Here is an 18,252-nt window from a genome sequence, read left to right as displayed (position 1 = left end):
AGGGAAGAGCCTCAGGGAGCTGAAGGGCAACTTCAACTGGCCTGAGTATAAGCACAGCTACGATCCCTGAGGAACTGAGGAAGAGGGGAGAGAGAGGGACTGCCAGCAAATTAATTAATTAAGTAATTAAAAATAAATAAATTTTAAAAATTGAGGCTACCAATGGCCAAAATTGTCCAAATTCGATGAAAACTCTAAGCTGATAAATCCCCAAAGTCCCCAAATTCAAAGAAACGTGAAACACAAGCAGCACGGTAACTAAAGGAATTCAACTGAGGCTTAGCCCAATCACGTTGTTCCAAACCGGCAACAAAGAGATGAAGAGAAAAGATGCAGAGGCTAAAAGCAGAAGGAAAGACGCGAGTGCAGCACGCTAGCGCTCCCGGAAAGAAAGCTGGCGTAGCTTCCTCACGATGCAGTTGTGCTCGGCGATAGAGACGAGGGGACCGAGGAAACGTAATCCATGGGCCGAGTTCAAAGTCATGACGCCGGGTGGGAGAAGCCAGAGCAGAAAAATGTATTACCGTAACGTCCCGGTTATGTAAAACTCAAAACGCAACGGAGAAACGGCCCGTCTGTGGTTGCCTGGGGATGGGGCACGCAGGGGATGGAGGGGTGACGGGGTGGAGGGTGGCCTCGTGAAGCTTTCCCGGAGGTGAACGACGCGCTCACGGTCTTGACGGAGGAGGTCGCGGTTTCATGGGCATGTGCGTGTGTCACACTATACGCTTTAAGTGTGTCAAGTTTCTTGTATGTCAGCTGTACCTCAATTAAAAAATGCAAGTTGTTAAACCATGAATGATTCCCCACTTGCGCAGACTCTGACTTAATTTGTCCAAGGCCGGAGGTGTTATGGATGGAACCGTGCTTCTCCCAAACTCGTAAGCTGAGGCTTGAACCCCCAGGGTGACTAGACCTGGAGACGGGCCTCTAATGAGGTAATGACGTTAAATGCAGCCATCAGGGTGGGTTCCTGATTTCATCTGATTCGCGTCCTCACAAGAGGAAGAGGCGGCAGAAACCCGCGTGCACAGAAAAGGCCGTGTGAGGACACAGCAAGAAGGTGGCCGTCTGTCGCCGAGGAGAGAGATCTTGGGAGATTCCAACCCAGCGGGTGCCTTGATCTCGGGTTCTCAGCCTTCAGAACTGTGAGAGAATAAATTTCCGTTGTTCAAGCCCCCCCCTGGGTGGTATCTGTGCCAGCCTCTGGAGCAAACCCAGCGGGGGATTCTCTGTAGCAGTGTTTTTGTAAGGCTCCCCAGGAGATTCCCATGAGCAGCCAGAATCATGACCCAAGGCGTTAGGCCAGGCCGTCTCCCCACCGGCTGCAGAGTGAGCTGGACACGGAGACCAGTGTGCTGTGTGAGCTTTTTAATGCTCGCTCTGCACAACGTCAAGACTTTACTAACGGCCCCGTGATTCCTGCTTCTCTCTCTCCGGCCACAACTATGCTGTATCTACATCTTTTTTCCAACAAAGAGCCAAATAAGTTCTTTGTCAAAAAATCAACCTCATTCAAGTGCATGAAGACTTGAGCACACCCCAAGGCAGGTGAGCAAAACCTGTGGGGAGACGGGCATTCCAGATGATGAAAGAGGTAAGACTTGGCCAGATTAGAAATATGAATTCCTGTTGTTGGAACTCCGTGTCCGCTCTGATCATATGGCATTTCAAGCTAGCTCTCTTGATGTGGCCATATTACAACCAGTTCCTGGATATTCTATTTATTTTTATTTTTACGTAAAAAAAAAAAATATCAACGAGCCACTTATATACAAACCATCAAATTAGTGTGAAAACATCCAGGCTTCCAAAATAATTGCAGAGGATTTGAGTTTCAGAATTAAAAGTAGGTTCGGTGGAAGCCTTCAAGCCAAGAGTAATAATTAGTGCATGCACCATAAAACTGGGTTTTAATTAAATATATCTTTGAATAAGAAAGAAGCTTTATGAAGTGTAGTGCACATAGAAAGCTTTCAAAATGGCACTGATAACATCCAGAGAAATGTCAAATACACTTGAGAAGTTTAAAAATGTAACTCATTTTAAAGTGAATCCAACGCCGAAGCGTGATAATTTACTGAGACAGACCCCAACTCTATTCCATTTATTCTTAAATGCCCCAAATACCTTCCAGGGAGCTTCTCCGGTGGTCATACTGCCACTCGCACATTGTCTGCTCCCTTTTTGTCCAACTCCAGGGAGCCCCTGGAAGGCGTGTGCGTCGGTGAGCTTTGAGGAAACAGAAGTTTGGGCTCGAAAAAGGGCTTACTAGAAGGGTCAGATGGAGAGAAGTTAGCGGCTGTCACTTTAGTATTTCATGGACAGAAAGCACCGTTTGTCACCCAGGTACATTCCTCTGTTATACTGTCTGCGATTAAGATGGCCCTAAATGAATGTTTAATGATGGAACATGGTGTCTCTGCAGATTTAGAAAGTGCAAATTAGGCTGGCCATCTCCATCAGAAACATCTGTCTGCTTCCATATGTGTCTCTCCTAGATGGAGAGAGGTGATCTTTCCCCGGGTCCCTGCAGATGTGCCGTTCCATTTGGTGGCTCCTGAAAGTACTGTTCCGAATCCTAATGGCAACTGAGCATTTAAGCTTTGCAAAATGTGCCAGCTTGATTTCCTTATGGCTCCAAATGATATGCCAGATAGCTGACATCTTTGTTGACAAACGGTAGAGAAATGGAAGTAGTGTGCAGACAGAACGACCCCGGCCCTCAGGCACAGAGAGTGGACAGCATCACCCTCAGGTGGCCCGGGGACATTGTAAACATGGGCCTCTGCAAAGGTCCCACCCACCAGCCGGGCTCATCCTTCCTCAAAGCAAAAACTCCAAGATAAAAGGCAAGTTGGAACCGGAGGCACTCCCCACCCAAGCAAACAGTAAGTGGCTTTCTTTTAAAATTCAAAATCCTTTTTAAATGCACTCTTCCTATTTAGCAAATCACTTCTGGCTCATTCATACCGTATACAATGTAATACAAAAAGCATCTATTTGATATGACAATGTCTGTGATGTACTGTTTCATTCTATGAATAAACAGTAGCTTGCGGCAAAGATAAGGCATTGCTTACACACTAATAGGGATTGGAATTGCCGTGAAATTCTAAATGGACAGTACTTATGGTAATTAGTTAAAAACCACCGACAGAAACAAAGTCCCCAGCTAGAATAACATCATTCAGACTTCAGCCTTCATTAAAACGGAAGCTAGTGATTCTTTGGGAAAATGGTCTTTATAATTTCTTACTTATCTTCCAAACGAGAGGAGCGCCGGCAGCTGGTGCCGCGTCGCATCTCGCCTGCTCCTCTCATGGTGCTCCCCACCCCCAGCTGTAGCTGCTGGTCAGAGATCCCCTCTTGGGTTCAGGATGTGGCCTGTACCCATCAGCATCTCCCTGCGCTCCTTTGTCCAAACCAACCCACCCACACATTTTGCACACAGATGCGTGGCGGCATTACCATTCCCTGCCGACCTCACGGCGCTTTGACTAACACCCCAACGCCTTTCCGTGGCGTCACAGGCACTCTTCCCTGTGCGAGTCCAACCATTGTCTTCCCCATCCTTCCTGGCTCCATGACACTAGCCTTCTTCCTTATTCTAAAGCCCAGCAGGCGCTCCACATCCTGTCCCTTCCCAGAAGCCCTGCCTTCTGGTCCTCTCATGATTGGCTCCTGGGGGCATTCAGGACAGTGTTTGCATCTTTGAAGTCCCATCTCAAGAATCAGATACGTTCAGGACTGCCCATCTTCACAAAGACAGCTCAGCTTCCAATGCCTCACACAGTGTCCTGTTCGGAGAGTGCCCTCAGTTAATAAGGTTGACCAAATTAGACAGGTGCAGGCTACCGAAAGCCTGTCGGTGCACGGACTTCCCCGGGGTGCAGCACGCTAGACTCACCAACACGCTCCAAGACGGGCCGTTTCGGCCGCACCGCCGCTGTCAAACTGACGGCCTACCGGGTAGCAGGAGCGCGGAGGACATAAAGCCCCCGTTCTGCCTGGGACCCTGTCTCCAGATAGGGCGAAACTGCTTCCTGCACAAGACTGACAGACTTGGGAGTTGTGTTGAGACACGGGTCTTTCAGCGTTGTCCTGGAGGCTAGCCATTTCACAAACTAGACGATGAAATATTCATAAGTGGGTCTGGCCTCTTCGTGTTCCCCAAAGACGTCGATGAAGGAGCAGCTTGGCAGTTGTTGTCTTGAAGCGATCAAGAGACAAAGCTGTTTATGAAAGGAATGTGTTTCCTCCATCGGAACCATGGAAAGGGCTGCAGTCATTTGATTCAAATCAGAGTTTCCTGAGAGAGACAGGAAATGCAAGGCCTTGTGCTGAACATCTGTCTGGTTCCCCGGGCCACACTCAAGCTCCGGGTCCATGCTTCCTCCAGGGAATGTACATCTTTGTGACTCGGGTACCAAAGGGGAGGCTCCCAAACTCCTTTTCCCCTGATGCCCCGTGTGTGTGTGTGTGTGTGTGTGTGTGTGTGTGTGTGTGGCGGGTGGGGGCGGGGTTGGTGCTAGGGTCAGAACCCAGCTCAATCTTATGTTAGCTTGATTCAGGTTGGTGTGGACAGGGTCTGGCTGTGAACTCACGTGCCCTGCTTAAGCCCTCACAGTACAACTTAGTGTTGTGAAACTAGAGACAGTGACTAGAGAGGGTGGATTAATATCCTGTGAATAAATCATCATTTCCGACAGACCTAGAAATCATATGAACAGTGCAAATCACCCCACCGGCAAACAGACGGAGCAGGTAGCAGACAACGCGTCAGAGCAGACCTCCACAGCCGAAACGAGTGAAAAGACACTTAACCTCGGTTGTAATCCGGGAATTATGTATTCAAGCGGGACTTCTGAGATGCCATTCTGCAGTGATGGTATTGGCCCCAAACAACACAGAACAGAACAAAACAAAACAGAATGCAGTTTTGTTATACCAAGCGCTGAAAAGAATCACGCATTTTGGAGATGTGTTTGCTAATCACTCCGTGAAAGGCAAATCCTCTGAGCCATGACGACCCACTTCTCGGGATCGACTCTAAGGAAACGCTTGGACCTGTTGGCTGCAAAGCTATGGCAAAGTCGTGGTAACGAGGGTATCGGAAACCGTCTCGATGTCCACCCGTACAGAAATGGATGAAGAGCCACGATGTGCTCACACAGAGAATGCCTCACTGAGGTGTTCCAGGAACGGTCAAGATACAGGTAAACCTGGAAGCAACCTTCCGTGAAGGGGCAAGTGGAAGGAGCAGGAGGTTGTGCTCATCGGGAAGAAAAACAAGGAGCAAACTGAAGAAGGACGCGAAATCGCTCCTGATTCCAGACCCCGGACACAACTGCATTACCTGTGAGCGCGTGTGCTCTCACACCTGCACATGCTGGTGTGTGCATCCGTGCTCCATGTTTACTCCTACAGAATGAGGCTCGCAGCGCACTCGTGGAGGTTGACATCTTTCCTTCGGAAGCAAATTCATGTCCCAAGCTTTTGCCCAGGCTGTTAATATTCTGCAAAGCCCACCATTCCCAGGGCTGCTTGATAGACTCCCCTCTCGTGAGTCGTCATGTCTCAATTGAACTGTGTCTACACCGAGAGTGATTTTCCACCGTGGGGCAGTGGTCACCATGAGTTCATAGATAAGGAACAGGTGAATTAATTCCCTAAATCCCCACTTGCTTCTAGCAAAGATTAGAGGTGAATTAAGACCAAAAGGACAGTAACTAAGTGATGAAATCTTTGTGAATGATTGGGGGCAGGGAAAAGAAGGAAGAAAGTTAATTGTATCTGAACAAATTCCTAAGAGAGAATGAGATTTGACAGGGGAGCATGAAGCTTTGCTCCGAATTTCCCGGCAGACAAGAAAAACGGGTATGAGAAGAGGCGGGTGGCTTTAGCGGTTCAGGCCGAGCTCAGAGCGGTTCCTAAGAGGGGCTTGTCACGTGGGTCATCGCAGACGATGCCGCAGTGACCCGTATCTCCCGCACCACACATACGGTTGCTCCTTATACTGACCTCGAGTCGTGTCAAAGGGAAATTAGAACTTGTCATTTATTTTGGGTAATCGGGAGCTGAAGCAGAAGTAAGTAGCTTCCCATGAGGCTGTGATCATAGGGAGGGGAGCTCTAAATTAACAGCCAGAATGACCCCTTCCTTCTCAATTATGCCCACAGGGGGCTTGGATGGGAGTGGGCAGGACGCATCTTCAGGATGAGGTCTCTGCTGAGTATCCGAAATGACGTGTGGTCACTCGTTCTACCCTAGGTTTATTGTTCCGTCTTATGGATCTACCCACAAGGTCCCTTCCTTAGGGGAGCCCTACCTGGTCCCAGTTCTGCTTCTGCCCTTGCCAAGTAGAACCCACTGCATGCCTGTGTCCCACAGCGCATGTTCCTGGAACTTACCAGTACCACCCTTATCACGGGCTCTAGTTTCCCACGAATCCATTGTCTCCTTGAGAGTGGAGAGCTCATCTCTGAACTCCTGATACCAAGGAAGTAATGAGGAAACATCTGCGGGATGGAAGAACCTTCTTGGCATGTTAGGGGACATGAAAGAAACAGTTTGTGTTTGGGATTAGACCCCGACCTGGTGTTTTTTTGTGATAAATGGCTAGATAACTTCTGGCAGGAGTGCGGGATGTTCCAGACCTTCCCCAAGGGGCAACCTTGGCTCAGGTGGATGAGACACCTTGGAAGAGAGGGAGTTACCCAGCATCTGCCTTCATCGTGAAAGAATCTGTATAGGACTCTGGTGTGTCATGCAATATTCATGGCATGTGAGGTCTGACTCCATCATAAAGATGTGCAAACACATCTGCAAGCAACGCAATGGGTCCAGTTGTGCACGGAGGTCTTGGTGGGGATGCCCGCGTACAGCCTCCCAGCTCCCGCCATCGGGGAGCCAGATTTGCCTTGCTTAGCTCCCCTGCCCCCCCCACTGTGAATGTGGTGATCGATGTGAAGGGCCAGGGAGCAGAGTGAACTTTTACAGCTCGGCTTTTAACTGGTTCCTGTCTATAAAATTAAACACTGACAATAGATTAATAAGTGCCATAAAATGTCTTAAATTCTTAACCATTCGCTCAATTAGGTGGAAAAAACATAACAATGTCTAATAGTGGAGTGCCCAGAATTCGTGCAGAGCATTACATTTAAAGACTGCGGTTTATGGAGAGGAAAACGCTGGGACAGAGCTTGAAGGAGAAACAGGGAATGGTTCTTTCCGGTAAAGAACAGCTGTGATGGGGTTCTTATCTCCCCACTGAGTCCCCGTCCGCTCTTCCGGATTATAGCAGTAGCCTGTGAAACTGGTTTGCTGGCTTCCACCCTGACCACTCTCCCAGGCCAGCCCGCAGTCCTGTACCCACAGGGACCGTCCATGCGATCACGGCCAGATGGCTTCTCTGCTCAGAATCCATTAGTAGTTCTCTATCATACACCAGAGCCAAAGACCTTAACATCAGCCATTAGACCCCTCACCATAGACCCCCATTACCCACCCAGCTCTAGAGGATTTGCTCCACTCCCCTTAACTATCAGGCCCTATAGGATTTGCCTCCTTTCTTACCTTTTAGGCCCTAAAAGGTCTGGTCTTCTCTGTCTTTCAGACCTTAGAGGATTGTACCTCCTTAACTATGAAATCCTTCCAGACTTGACACCCCCTTACCTACAAACCTCTATTACCGATCAGACCCCACAGGATTTCGTTCCTGTCTCTTCTCAGACTTCAGCTATTCCTCTGCTCAACTCATGTCCTCTGCTCAGCTGCACTGACCTCTTCGCCAGCTGCACTGACCTCTTCGCCGGCTGCGCTGGCCTCTTCGCCAGCTGCGCTGGCCTCGGGCTGCTCGTACTTCAGGACCTTTGCACTCGCTGTTCCTTCTGCCGGTGATGCTTTTTCTTAAGACGCCCACCTGTTCGCTTCCCTCAAGTGCTGACAGATATAGCCTTGTGTGTGAGGTCCTCCCACTACTTCATCTAAAATCTCCACCGCTCCCATCTGCCTGTCTCCTCCTTTGCTTTATTCGACTTCCCTAGGACTGACCTCTGGCATCCTTCTGTCTTACTTACTTGTCTTGTCATTGTTCCTTGGTCTGGAGTAGAAAGTCTGGAGGGCAGGATGGTCACCTGTTCTTTTTATGACCACACCTTGCACCTGTGCCTGGCACAGAGCTGGAACACAGTAAAGACCTGTGAATGGATGAATGCATCCATGTTTCCCACGTGTTCTGTATCACACTAACTCTGTGAAATATGAATGGTTGTCACTCATCAGTAATGAAAGCCCCAAGTATGAGTGTGTGGAGAAATTGTGAGTGGATCAACATTCTGATCTCTCAGGATTTCTTTGAGCCTCCACGGAGTGCCCCCCAGAAGCCCGTGTGTGCAGGGCTCCCAAATGCGCCAGCCCACGACCCTCTTGTGGGACTAATGCTCTGAGGAACACATTTTGGGGCACTTGAGGTGATGCTGGAGTCTTTCCTGGCAACCTCTCCCTATGGAGAAGGATAAATGCTGCTGTGGAGAATGGGGCTGCTGTTCCAGCCACATCTTAGAGCCCCAGGGGCATCTTCCTAAGTGTTCCTGGACTTGGCCTGATGGAGGATGGTGTTCTTCACAGGGATACAAATCAGACGCCAGTGGAGATCCCAGAGCCTACTGGAACTCCAGGGATAAAGGCTGAGGATGACTGGTGAGGCACATGTTCATGCAAGATGAAAGTCAAGACAGATGAAGGTCAAGCCAGGCACAGCTTCTCCCCAGATCTTCTCTTCATGGGCAGACCCTGGACCCCTTGCTGAGATCTGTGCCAATCTTCCCTTTAAAAAAGATTTTCAATACCTAGAGTTTGGTAGCTGCTGTCTCACCTTTCTCTGAGTTTTGTGTGAGATGCTCTCTGGTAACTAACCCCAGGCTTCTCATCCTTCCTGCATGAGGCCACCATGACGTAGGTGGAGGGCAGATGGACAGGTATCCCTCTGTGCCAGAGGGTCACAGCATTCCAGAGAGGACCAACTCTGAGAGAAATGGGTTAGCTGAGGGTCCTGCAGTTAATGGCCAGGATTGAGGTCAAGTCAACCTAATGGGGTGGAGATAGACCCTGCCCCATCAGATAAACCTCAGGGGCGTTTTTCATGGCATGGGGTCGGACGATCCATTTTCAGACACAATATACCCCTCTTTAAAACACAAGATGTTATCTCTTTTTTCAGAGACCCTGATTTATCCCTCACCTGTACCCTCATTTTAATCCTCGGTCCTTCCTCCCAGATGGGACGGAGACATTTGGGAAGCTCCCATAGGCTCCCAACCCAGTCAAGAGAACTGCTTGCAGGTTAAATGGTATTTCACTCAAGCAATGCCAGTTGTGTTGGGCGGGATTGAATGTGGTTCTCATGTTGTTCACACCCCTTCACTCTCTTCTGAATGTGAGTGGAATCTGAGACATGCTTTAAGCACCAGGATGCAGCAGTCACGGCGGGGTGTACAAGGTGACCTGCACAGTTGTAAGGTCTGTCTTGCCAGGTGACTAGCCCCCAGCCTCCAATCAGCCAGAAACCAAGGTCCTCAGCCAGGCAGGCTGCCAGGAATGGAATTCTGTCAACAACCACACGTGGTAGGAGGCAGGCCCTTCCTTCCCCGGTCGGGCTGCTGATGAGCACTCAGGACTGACCCACAGACTGCTGGCTTGTGCCTTTCATGAAAACTGACTATGCTGTGCTGGGATCCTGGACCCCGAGAAACTGCGAGATGATAAATGTGTGTTGCCTGAGTACTGAGTTTGTGGCAATATTGTTGTGCAGAGATAGATAATGGATCTGTCTCCACCACCCCCACCATGTGCCCCTGCCAAGTGCTTCCACATACAGGCTTCTGTTGACACTTGTCAGCCACTGCTATGCCCATTGACCTGACAGTCCTTGACCCTGGCGTTCCAGGATGGTTTGAGGGAATGCCTCCACCGTCTTCCACCCACACGCCTGGGGCCCGAGGTGGTTTGAGTTCAGGGTGGGTTCTTCAGTTAAGTTCTCTGTTCAGGGATCTCCAGTGCCCACGGCAGGGTTGGCAACCAGAGAAGGCTACAAACATGGCACCCGATTCCTTTAACCTGCTGGGGATCTCTAGCTGACAAATCCTGAACCCCAGGCTATCATCACAGATGAAGCATTCGTGATACTCCAGGGTCTGAGTGCCAGAGTACTGAGACGTGTTTAGTTGAAGCATAACGCACATTCTCTTGCTATGTGGTTAGGAAACTGTCTCACTCATGGCTTCTGTGATCATAGGACTAGGCAGAGATGAAGTCAGTTTTGAAATTCAGAGGGAAAAATAAAATGTTGCAGGACTACAGTTTGCCAGGTGCTGAACGAGGTGTTTTGTGCACATTTTCACTTAATTTAACCTGAGATAGACTAAGGAATGCACTGTGGGGGTGCATGTGCTGTCCCACGGCTAGGAACAGTGAGTGCTTATCCGTGCTGCTCTTAGTTTTAGATGCTGGTCACTGTGCAGGATGTTTGACTTGCATTATTTCATTTAAACGTTAACAAGAAGCGTTTGAAATGGGATCAGTGACTTCCTCCCTTTCCTTTTTGACAGACATTGAAATGGGCTTAGAAGTTCACCCTTTGCCTGAGAGCATTGGCGTTGACTCTCAAACACTGGTGGGCCCCCAGGGACCCATTCCTTGACCATCTCCTTGTATTACCTCTCTGGAAAGGTCTGCCATGCCTCATTCCATTCCTGTTGCCCTACCTCATGCTGCCCTCTCTCACAGGAGATGCAAAGAAAGCAGTGACCCTGATGCCCGGGTCTCTCGAAGGCCTTGGTCCCCCAGAGCCAGCCAGCATTCCCTCTTGGGCGTATTTGTAGCGATGCAACTTGGGGAGCTCATTTTCTCCTCCCACTTTTTTGTTTCTCTATTCCTAAAACCAAGGGGTGGCATGGAACCACCGCATGGAAGCCATTCACTCACTCCGCTGGTTCAGCTGGTGTAGGTTTTGAATGTAGGTAAGGTCCAGAGCGGAAGGCCAAGAAAGAGTTCTTGAGACATCTTTGGTGCAAAAAGGTGATTTTATGAGGGGTGGCTGGCGGTACACTTGGGAGTTGGAGGAGGCTACGAAAAGGGAGGTTTGAAAAGTGTTTTCTTGTTAAAGAAGACTCACAGGATATTGGAGGTCTTGCCATTGTCAAGTTAGGGTGGTTTTTCCTTCTAGCAAGGCATTAAGATTAAGACAGTTGGGGATTTCCTTTTGGAGTTCGGTTATTAATAAGAATGCATTTTTTCTTGTAGATCACTGTAAACTGAGGGAGGCTCCTGTCCTGCAGGGCTGTGACCTCTCCAAGTTAACCATTTGTTTTCCTGTCCCTTAGTTTTAGGGCAGCCAGGAGTGCGGGAGGCATGTTCCACCTGTTCCACCTGGGAGTGGGGGGAGGGGAGGGCCTCGGTATCTGCCTGTGCTTTGCCCGCAGCTTGCCTTCTGCTCCCCCATCCACTGTGACCAGTTCCTTCAAGCTGGTGGCAACTGTCCACCTCCTTGAGAAGCCGAAACTCCACATTGTTGGTTGTAGTCTATTGGGCAGGACAGCATGAGAACAGTCATCATTCTGAACAGAGCAAAGAGCTGTCAGCTACGTGGAAATTAACTACCGGACCAAATGATGGAAAGTCACGTCTTTTGCCTTAAGACTTCTCTTGAGGGAGGGCAATTTGTCATTTATGGGTCTGGTTGAGTTATATTGTTTCCTATTAAGATACGTCTAAATGAATCTTTAATGACGGAACACTGTATCTGTACAGATTTAGAAGCTGCAAATTAAACTGGCCATCTCCATCTGGAACATTGGTTTCCTTCCAGAGCTATCTGTCATCCGCTGAGGGGCTGAGCCGTTGGAGGTCCTGGATCCTCAAGATATGCCAGTGCAGCTGGAGGTATGGAGCCCCTGGACATAAGTTGTGTGGGTACCGTGGGCTTGGAGCAGGCCCCTGGGGCTCCTGGAAGACATGACCTCCACGTCAGGGCCCCAGACTGTCTTCTCAACGTTTCTGGATCCTCTAGAGTCATCTCTGTCCTGGACACTAGCCTCTGCCTTCTCTCCAGTGTCTATTTCCTTCTCCTCCGTCTGTCCCCACAGACCAGACAAGTGGTCAGGTTGTCCCGTTCGCCTGACATCTTCCCAGACAGTTCAGGACTCTTGGAACCAAGATCAGATTCCTGGACTTGCCCTCCGAGGCCTGCCCCTGGCCCTCCAGCCCTAGGCTCCCCCCCCACTCCCTTCTCCGGCTCTCCTTCTGGGCTTCCACAGCCCCGGGATGCTCCTTGCCACGGGGCTTCACCACTCCTGTCCTCCCTGTTCGGAGCCTTCCTTCCCTCTGCCTACCGCTCTCAGCTCCCCCTGCCTTGCTACTCACTCACCATCCTCTGGCCTCTCTGGACACGTCAGTTCTCCAGGAGTGTCTGCCTCGACACCGGGGCCCTTGTCGCTGGAGGCCCACCCAGCACCCTGTCCCATTCAGCCCAGAACGCGTCCCAGCTCTGAGGGTGGATGTGGGTCACTCTGTGTTTTAGCCCATCTTCCCCATGAGGCTGTGAGGTCTGTGAGGCCGGGTCCCTGCCTGTTCTCTATGCATTTCCAACCCTGATGTCAGCACCATGCCTGGAACTGGGCAAGCGGGGACGGTCCCTACGACGGTCCCTCCACCCCGGTGGAGACCAGACTGTGGCTTCTCCCAGCCAGACTTCCCGGGACTGCGTGTGGTTTTCGGCTGTCCTTATCACTCTTCCTTCACAGATGCGTGTACTTAAATATGGATAAAACAAACAGGACGTTCAGGATAAAGCGAAGCAGCATCTTGCCGCAGAGGGAGCTGTAGATCTGGCTTCTGGCATGACTGGTGACCAGCTGTGTGTCCTTGGGCAAGCCAGCTCACCCTCTGGTCCCTGTTTTCTCGTAAGTCAGATGGAAATAGCTGTGGCTGCTCTAGCCTACCCACAGGGGTTCTTAGGACAGCATGGGAGGCTGCGAAATTACTCTGAACGGGACCCAGCGCTCCGCAGATGTGCGGTGGAATCAGCATATTCATTAATAATACAAGCCCTGCTCTTGTTCGAGGCTCACGGATGCGAGACCCAGAGAAGACGGCCACGTCTGCAGCCCCAGCACCGTGTGCGAGCATGGGTGGGTGGCCACCAGTGCCGCCCAACTGGGTTTCGGGTGACAGTAAGCAGGGTGTGTGGGGGACGGCCTCGCGGGCGGGACCTGGCACTGAGCTCACCTCTGGAGGCTGGGCAGAGTGCGTGCTCAGGGCATTGCGGAAACGGGACTGCAGGAAACATCCGCTGAACCCTGTTCGAGTCGTACCTGCAGTATTTGAATTCATGGGGGTGACCTAGTGACGACGTGCAGAGGCTCATGCCTTGAAAGATTTACTGCTTATGTTTCCTATGAGATGACGGGCCCCACAGAAGACCACGTGGGTGCACCGGGCTCTGGTCAGGGCATGGAGGCAGGAGGGCCTAGGACGGCCTTCATGGGAGTGCCCGTGGGCAAGCCGGGCAGGGCGGAATAAAGATTTAGGACTGGGGCTTGAATAATTCTGGGCCTTTGCTAGTTGCCTGGTGCCTGGACCTGGGATGATTTAGGGTCGGGGAAGTGTTGGCTGGTCGCACGAGAGGCAGATGAAGGGACTGGGGGTAGGGACTCAACCAAACCTGGGTTGGTTTGGGTGTGAAAGTCCTGCCCTCTTCAATGCACTCGCTGTCTCTATGAGCTGGTGGGCTGTGGAAGGGGCATTCAGTCCCCAGCCAGCAAGATTTTTTTTTAAGACTTTGTTTAACATAGAATGTGTTATTGGTTTCAGGGGGACGGGCCTGTCACTCATCAGTCAACACACTTGACAGCACTCACCAGAGCACATACCTCCCCAGTGTCCACCCCCTCCCACGCCCTCCCCCCAGCAACCCTCAGTTTGTTTCCTGAGATTAAGAGCCTCTTACGGTTTGTCTCCCTCTCTGGTTTCTTTTTACACACTTTTTTCCTCCCTTCCCTTATGATCCTCTGCCTTGTTTTCAAATTCCTCGCATCAGTGAGATCGTATGGTAACGGTCTTCCTCCGACTGACTTATCTCGCTTAACCTAACACCCTCTCGTTCCATCCGCGTCTTTGCAAATGGCAAGATTTCATTGTTGATGGCTGCATAGTATTCCATTGTGTGTATAGACCACATCTTCTTGATCCATTCATCTGCTGATGGACATCTGGGCTCTTTCCATAGTTTGGCTGTTGTGGACACAACCAGCAGATTCTTAAGATGTCAAAGCATCATGAGATACAGAAAGTAAAACCATGATTAGGACAGCTCTCCATTGACAAAATTCAGACAAAGGAGGAGGAAGTAGGCATCATTCTCCTTCTCAAGACTCCTCATCCCTTGGTGGTGCTCTCAGAGGGGGTAACTCTCTAAGTGTGGTTTGGAGCTTTGACTTGTGGTGGATGGATGGAGCCCACAGGAGACAAGGATCCCAGATGTCCAGGACCCGGGATGTCATTCTTGCGGTGCTGGTGCATTTGCTCCTGGCTGCTGCTACAGATTTAGCTTGGACTCTGGGGGTGTTCAACAGCCCTGGCACCCCCGGCTGATGCCCCTGCTTCTGCCCTTTACTCCCCCAACCCAATTCCATGGGCAGCCAGACTGCTTACGTCCCTCTCCATCAGAGCTGGGCCTGGGGCACATTTGGAGCGGCAGCTGGAAGCTCTCAGCCCCATCCCTGTGGCACCACATGGTGGATGGTCTTTGCATGTCTGATATGCGCCTCTGAACATGTGTGGGTTTGCACACACTCTCCAGGTGTGGGAATCACTACCCCAGTGAGTCACAGACTCCATATAGTTTAGAGGCTTGTACGACTTGGGCAGGAGTGTTTGAGGTGAAGTAGGCTATGGCTTCTGTGTAGCCCCTGGGAACTGAGGATTTGCTTCCAACTCCACCTGCCATGTTCCATGTCCAGGCAACTGGACAAAGGGACAAAGGGACACGCTCTCCTCCTGACACACAGAAGCCTACAGCTCCCGACATCTAGGCAGGGCCATTTGACTCATTCTGGCTGCTGGAGCATGGGTGGATGCCGGTGACATCCAGCCCCAACTTCTTGAACGTCTGAGTTAGTCTCTGTGCTCTGCTCTCATCAATTGGTTGCAGGATGTGGACGGTCTTGGGAAGTGTTCCCAGAGAGCAGAGCCTCAGGAAGCAAAGAGAGGAGACTAGCTCCCCGACTCCCCACTTAGAAGACTGTCTTGGAGCCCCCGCAGGATGTGAGCCAAAGACAAGGGTCTGGTGTTACCAGCCTGCTGAGATGGGGGCCTCTTGGTCATGGCAGCCGGCACGGATCCTTCTAACCAATCCAAGGGTGTAAGATTGCAAAGGAACGAGCGCAACCTCAGAATCCAGCCAATCTTGAAATTGTCCTCCTTCACTTTTTAAAGAACCCACATTCTAGTTTGCCGGCGGCGAGGTGCGCGCACTGGGAGGGCACAGCTGGGAGACGCTGGCAGGTGCGTTTACCCAGGCGGCCGCCATCGCGCTGTACGACACACCCGTCACCCCCGACGTTCCCTCGTGCTCATCAGACTTTGCCAAGGGAATTGTTCAAAGAATTTTATTCTTTAATTTCCATTCATGACAGGTCACTTTCTCTAGAGGCATCGAACTCAAAATACACCGTGAGAACTGTTCACGGTTGGGTGGAAGCATGAACCCGGGGTCATGACTAGGGACGGGGTTGTGCTCGATGAGCACTTGAGCAGACCCATGAGTTAGGGGCTTAGCTCAGGAGGACAGAAACCTCACTGAGGAGGGGAGAAGTCCCCTGCGTGGGTACTTGAAGGGAAAGCAAATGAAGCGAAAGGATGATCATTTAGGTGTGGGTCGCGGGGAAAGTAAGGGGCTGGGTGAGTTTGAGCATCTCACTTGGCAGAGGGTTGTGGGGGGGAGAGTTTCGGACACTCCACGGTGTTAAGTGGTGGCCTGGGGACGCTGAGGTGCCATGATCTGGTCGGCAATTAGAAGTCTGGTTGACTCGAGACAGCAGTCGATGTGGGGGTATTGACTTTGCAGACAGCTGGTGACCGAAACCCCAGGACACACAGAGAAGGTGCGGAGTGGCAACACGGCTGAGGCCGACAACCCAAGAACCACAGCTCTCCAGGAGGGAGAGAAGCAAGCCCATGGAGGAAATGGGGAGGCAATGACCCCCTGAGTAGGAGGAAAGCCTGCTAATCACATTCAGCCCACGTGCTGGCCACCACTGACCCCTCCCATGGCACATTCCTCCCCCTGCTACACCTGGCTCTGTGCCAGGGAGGTCGACCTCTGTTTATGGACCCCACACCCTTGACTGTGCCGTGAGATTGGCCAACTGGTAGTGCTTGTAGGAGACAGAGAAGGAAAGGGTTGGGTGTCTATCCCACCGGCTCTGTCTTGGGGTCCCTGTAGGGTGGGACCCTCAGCCGGAGACATCAGCTCTCAGGTTCCAGAAGCTCCTTGGTGCCTGTGTCTGAGGCCTGGAGACCAGCTGTTACCAGCGCAGGACCCTGCTATTTCCCTGTGAACTGCTCACACCTTTGTGAGTGGTTTCTTCCCTAAATTTTCCTCCAGCACCCATTCTGAGTGTGCCATCTGGTTCTCATTAGAAACTGATACGGACATCTGTCACCGGTTTCCAAAATAAACCTACATTCTATATTTTCTGTTTCCCCCAAGAATCCCGTTCCGATTTCTGCCCAAGCTGCAGAGGGCACCAACAGAGAGCTCGTCTGAGCGTGGCCCCCTTCTCACCCAATCACCGCCCCAGGTGGCCCGGACACTGCCCCTCAGGTGGGAGCACCCCAGGACAGGTGCGGCACGCAGGGCTCTGTGGGTGTGGCCACCTGTGGGAAGGCACGAGAGAATGCGCTTCCTCGAAGACTTTTGATGCTCAGTTTTGTTCCAGGAATTATGGAAAATTTTAAAATGTAGCTTTTCCCTCTCCCCTTTCCTTTGGGGAAAGGGTCAAAATTCCAGACACCTTTTCTGACGGTCAGGTGCCTCGTTAAGCTTCTTTCAGGGTGCTGCTCATTTTCTACCTTTGGGTGCTGCAGGTCTGGAGCTCAGCTCCCCTCACCCCTGCAAGGTGTGATCCATCCCCGTCTGGGCCTGTGGCAGCTCCGGCGCCCGGCAGGTAACGGGCCACAGGTGCTCCCGCAGGTGCCTTGGGGGTAGAGCCCCTCCTTCTGTGGGCGGTGGGCTCTGCATCCTTTAAATACCAGCTTTATCTTCTAATATCTGAGATTATTTCTCTGTGGTTGAGCGAAGCAGATGGGGTCCTAGATGGCCAACAACCCGTTACGGGAATAGATACACAAACCTGGAGAAGAAACTTCTAGAAGCATATGCACTTGTCACTCCATCTGTGGTGTTTCCACTGGGGTCAGTAGAGGAAGAAAACATGTATAGGTAAAACACGTCCACCAAAGAAAAGCCGAGTTCTATTTTGGAAGCTCTTTAAATAGTGATTGCCTCAAAAAAAAAAAAAAAAAAAAAAAACAATCAAGTCACCCCAAGAAGAGAAGGCAGCAATGCAGAGGCTGATCGGTGCCAAGGGGGAGGAAAGCTGCCCAGCCGGTGACTGTGCCAGAGGGACTCAGAGTCCCTCAGAGTCTCCTCAGAGCAGGAGAAAATGATATGATGTTGGCAGCTTCGTGTTAAATCCTCCTAATGTGCATTCCAATTCCGCGCGAGTGGACTCATTTTTAAGTCAAGTTCAAAAGCCCATTTAACGCGGACCGGGTACTGCTGTAAACTTGGCACCGTGTTCGCAAATGCAAAAGGAATTCTCGCGTCCTTCCACACATGTTTCCACCGCCCAGAGTGTGTCCGATTGGGAGCTTGCAAATACTTTGATCACTTCGCGTGACGTAAGGGCCGCGGGCGATTTCCACATCAAAAACCACAGCGCAGAAAAACGGTTCCTCCAGAGGAAGTTCAGAAAGTGCATTAAAATGATGGGTGCGTCGCAGACAGCTTCCAAGTGCAGGACACTTTCCATCATCCCGTCTGGCACCTCGTTTCTCTCTCCCTCTGTGCTGGCAGTTAGGAGAATTATTATTGACAACTGCTGTTTTCCTGACGTGGAGTGTTTCCGAATGGCTTGAGCCCTTGTGCAGGACCCAGGACGATCTCAGCACAGCGCTGTGTCCCGGGGC

This window comes from Mustela lutreola, chromosome 10 (assembly GCF_030435805.1).
Source record: "Mustela lutreola isolate mMusLut2 chromosome 10, mMusLut2.pri, whole genome shotgun sequence".
Classification (NCBI taxonomy): Eukaryota; Metazoa; Chordata; class Mammalia; order Carnivora; family Mustelidae; genus Mustela; species Mustela lutreola.
This window is presented reverse-complemented; position numbering follows the sequence as displayed.